The sequence below is a fragment of the Cebus imitator genome, unplaced genomic scaffold, assembly GCF_001604975.1.
Source record: "Cebus imitator isolate Cc_AM_T3 unplaced genomic scaffold, Cebus_imitator-1.0 Scaffold93, whole genome shotgun sequence".
NCBI lineage: Eukaryota > Metazoa > Chordata > Mammalia > Primates > Cebidae > Cebus > Cebus imitator.
This window is the reverse complement of record NW_016107408.1, coordinates 5,588,090-5,592,861: the sequence shown is the minus strand read 5'-3', so window position 1 is coordinate 5,592,861 and position 4,772 is coordinate 5,588,090. Positions and strand designations below refer to the sequence as shown.

At 49.3% G+C, this 4,772-nt stretch overlaps 1 non-coding gene across 1 annotated transcript; it reads right to left on the bottom strand.

Annotated features, from left to right (window-relative positions):
- Nucleotides 1-1,806: 1,806 nt before the first annotated feature.
- LOC119472304 lies at nucleotides 1,807-1,914 on the bottom strand. The gene has a single exon (XR_005201440.1). It is a non-coding gene; the product is annotated as a U6 spliceosomal RNA (small nuclear RNA).
- Nucleotides 1,915-4,772: the final 2,858 nt, after the last annotated feature.

Genomic DNA, 4,772 nt, shown 5'->3' with positions numbered 1-4,772 from the left:
CGCGGCGGTCTGGGCGTCCCTCAGCCCCTCTGTTGAGATCAGGAGCCCGGCCGTCGTGCAGACGAAGACAAGGGAAATCGGGAGGCATTGGGAGGGCGGGGTCACTCACGCTTGTAATTCCAGCACTTTGGGAGGCTGAGACGGGTGGATTATGAGGTCAGGCATTCGAGACCAGCCTGGCCAACATGGTGAAACCCTGTCTCTACTAAAAAAACAAACAAACAAATTAGCTGGGTGTGGTGATGTGCACCTGTAATCTCAGCTACTCAGGAGGCTGAGGCAGGAGAATCACTTGAACCCGGGAGGCAGAGGTTGCAGTGAGCCAGGATCACGCCACTGTACTCCAGCCTGGGGGACAGAGGGAAACTCTGTCTCAAAAAAAAAGAAAAAAAATACAGGATACAGGTTTTAAGTGTTGTTCAATCAGCCTGGAATAAACCCTTTCAAAACTGACCAGGGTTAGGGTGATCAGCCCGCCTCAGTCTCCCAAAGTCCTGGGATTACGGGCATGAGCCACCACGCCTGGTCTTATTTTTAAAATGAGTACAAACAGGGTCTCACTATGTTGACCAGGCTGGTCTTGAATTCCTGGATTCAGGCAATCCTCCCGCCTCAGCCTCCCAAAGTGCTGGGATTATAGACATGAGCCACCCTGCTCAGCCAAGAAAGGAGGCTTTACAGTAATCTCAGCAACCCAGGCCCTGTGCTAAAGTGGCAGCACGTGGGTGACAAGACTAGATATATTCAGGCTGGGCGCAGTGGCTAACACCTGTAATGCCAGCACTTTGAGAGGCTGAGGCTGGTGGATCACCTGAGGTCAGGAGTTCGAGACCAGCCTAGACAACATAGTGAAACCCACTCTCCATTAAAAATACAAAATTAGTCGGGCCTGGTTGCAGGTGCCTGTAATCTCGGTTACTCAGGAGGCTGAGGCAGGAGAATTGCTTGAACCCAGGAGGCGGAGGTTGCAGTGAGCCCAAGATCATGCCACTGCACTCTAGCAGGGAGTGGGGGAAGGGAGCCAGTGGAGAGGTAAGGAGAGGAGAGGGCAGGGGAGGGGAGGGGAGAGGAGGATGAGAAGCCAATGCCAGCCATGGTGGTCCAGACACTAGCTGACAAGACAGCCAGCCCTACTCCCACCCCAGGAACCTTATCTGGCGCTTCATTTCCCAAATACCAATCCCAATCATCTCTGCCTGGCATTCTGGACCCATTTTTGCACGGCTTCTTAGTATTTAAGGTGTAAATATCACTTCATTCACTAAATTTTAAGCTCTTTGAGAGCATGGATAGTGCCTTACTACTTTTTAATTTTCCCAGATTATCAGAAGGATTGTTGACAGGTACATTTGTGCCCTAACGATGACACCAAAATTCCTCCTCGGGAGGAAACTGTCTTTGTTTAGGAAAATCACTGGTAAATGTTTTAAGAAAAGATGAGACACAGAGCCCAGGCCAGCATGCATCAAAGCAGTAAGAGAATGAGCCCAAATGCTCTGCAGTTTATTTATTTATTTTTATTTTATTTTATTTTTCGAGATGGAGTCTCACTTTGTCACCCAGGCTGGAGTGCAGTGGTGTGATCTTGGCTCACTGCAACCTCTGCCTCCTGGGTTCAAGTGATTCTCCTGCCTCAGCCTCCCAAGTAGCTGGAGTAGCTGGGACTATAGGCGCCCACCACCACACCCAGCTAATTTTTGCATTTTTAGTAGAGACAGGGTTTCACCATGTTGGTTAGGCTGGTCTCAAACTCCTGACCTCAAATGATCCACCTGCCTCAGCCTCCCAAAGTACTGGGATTATAGGCACGAGCCACCACTCCTGGCCTATTTATTTATTTATTTTTATTCAGGGGCCATGCTAATCTTCTCTGTATTGTTCCAATTTTAGTATATGTGCTGCCGAAGCTAGCACTATTTATTTATTTTTTGAGACGGCGTCTCACTCTGTTGCCCAGGCTGGAGTACAGTGGCACAATCTCGTCTCACTGAAACCTCCGCCTCCCTGGTTCCAGCGATTCTCCTGCCTCAGCCTCCCAGGTAGCTGAGATTACAGGCACTCGCTACCACACCTGGCTAATTTTTGTATTTTTAGTAGAGACAGGTTTCACCATGTTGGCCAGGCTGGTCTTGAACTCCTGACCTTAGATGGCCTCCCAAAGTGCTGGGATCACAGGCAAGAGCCACCATGTCTGGCCATAAATGGTTGCCAGGGGCTAGGGTGTGGGAAGAAGAATGAGGAGTGACTGCTTTTTTTTTTTTTTAATTGTCTCTGTGTTGCTCAGGCAGGAGTACAGTGGTGCAATCTCAGCCCACCGCAACCTTTGCCTTCCTGATTCAAGCAGTCCTCCCACCTCAGTCTCCCAAGTAGCTGGGATCACAGGCATGTGCCACCATGCCCCACTAATTTTTGTGTTTTTAGTAGAGACAGGGTTTTGCTATGTTGGCCAGGCTGGTCTAAAACTCCTGACCTCAAGTGATCTGCCTGCCTCAGCCTCCCAAAGCACTGGGATTACAGGCATGAGCTCACCCAGCATGCATTTTAAAATGAACCAAAAATTTAAAATTGGAAGAGAAAGAGAGGAAAGAGCAGAGAGCAAGGCTGAGCCATGTATAAGGAAGTTGGAGCCTGAACTGTGGAAATGGCAGAGGACTTTGGGAGAAAAATCACTGACACTGAATCTCAAGCTGCTCATGTTTCTACAGTATAAATCCCTGCATCTTCCCAGCTGTTCTACAGAGATCTCCAAATATATAGAAATCTTGTATGAGTGGTTGGTTTAGTGACAAGTGGCAAGGGAATGTTTCACACCTCAGTCTGTGCTCTTAGATAAGGAACTAGACCCGTGGGATGGTGGGAGAGTCCCTCAAGTAAACCAGTTCATGGGAACCAGAAGCAACCGTGAGAACATAACATCCTGCAAAGAAGCCTTCTTTTTTTTCCTTTGAGACGAAGTCTCGCTCTGTAGCCCAGGCTGGAGTGCAGTGGCATGATCTTGGCTCACTGCAACCTCCGCCTCCCAGGTTCAAGTGATTCTCCTGCCTCGGCCTCTCAAGTACCTGGAATTACAGCTGCATACCACTATGCCCGGCTAATTTTTGTATTTTTTTTTTTTTAGTAGAGACAGGGTTTGCCCAATGCAATGGGGCGATCTTGGCTCACAGCAACCTCCGCCTCCCAGGTTCAAGCAATTCTCCTACCTCAGCCTCCTGAGTAGCTGGGATTACAGGTACCTGCCACCATGCCCAGCTGATTTTTGTATTTTTAGTAGAGATGGGGTTTTGCCATGTTGGTCAGGCTGGTTTCAAACTGCTGACCTCTGGTGATCCACCCGCCTCGGCAACCCAAAATGCTGGGATCACAGGCATGAGCCACCACACCCAGCCCCGGAAGTCTTTCTTATTTTTTATTCATTTTTATTTTTTTGAGACAGAGTCTCACTCTGTCACCCAGGCTGGAGTGCAGTGTCACGAGCTCAGCTCACTGCAACCTCTGCCTCCCAGGTTCAACCAATTCTCTTGCTCAACCTCCTGTGTAGCGGGGATTACAGGTGCGCACCACGATGACCAGCTAATTTTTGAATTTTTAGTAGAAATAGGTTTCACCACGTTGGCCAGGCTGGTCTTGAACTCCTGACCTCAGGTGTTCTACCCACATTTGCCTCCAAAACTGCTGGGATTACAGGCATGAGCCACTGTGCTCGGCCTCAAATAAGTCTTTTGAAGGGAGTTTAAGTAGCATTGTCTAGATCTGTAAGGGCCAAAGAATCCCCCTGCTGAACCTAAACCACATTTACACAGCTGCCTCTGGGGTCCTCTAAACTGAGTTGGTTCAACCTGGTAGCTGATGGGAGGAGGTAGCTGGGTTCCTCCCAGGCCAATAGAACATGGGCTCATCTACAGAGGGAGACACATTGGTTGAAACAGGATGGAGATATTTGGGAAGCAGTAAAACATCGTGCAGATGAGCACTCTGTGTCAGTGACAGGTCAGGACCTTGTACGGTGACAGACATGCGTCCTGAAAGTTACAGCTATTTTTGGCTCACCCTTCTCTGCTTTAGAAATACTTTTTTTTCTGGCCAGGTGCAGTGATTCGCGCCTGTAATCCCAGTACTTTGGGAGGCCAAGGCCTCAGGGCAGATCACCTGAGGTCGGGAATTCAAGACCAGCCTGACCAACATGGAGATACCCCATCTGTACTAAAAATATAAAATTAGCCGGGCAGGGTGACACATGCCTGTAATCCCAGCTACTCAGGAGGCTGAGGCAGGAGAATCGCTTGAACCTGGGAGGCAGAGGTTGCGGTGAGCCAAGATTGCGTCATTGTGCTCCAGCCCGGGCAACAAGAGGGAAACTCCATCTCAAAAAAAAAAGGAAAAGAAAGAAAAAGAAACACTTTTTTCTTAGAGGCTGAGGCAAGAAGATTGCTTAAGGCCAGGAGTTGGAGGCCACAGTGAGCTATGACAGCTCCAATACACTCCAGCCCGGGCAACAGAGCAAGACCCTGTCTTTAAAAAAAAAAAAAAAAAAGGGCCGGGCATGGTGGCTCACGCCTGTAATTCCAGCACTTTGGGAGGCCGAGGCAGGTGGATCACGAGGTCAAGAGATCAAGACCATCCTGGTCAACATGGTGAAACCCCGTCTCTACTAAAATTACAAAAAATTAGCTGGGCATGGTGACGCATGCCTGTAGTCCCAGCTACTCGGGAGGCTGAGGCAGGAGAATTGCCTGAACCCAGGAGGCGGAGGTTGTGGTGAGCCGAGATCGCGC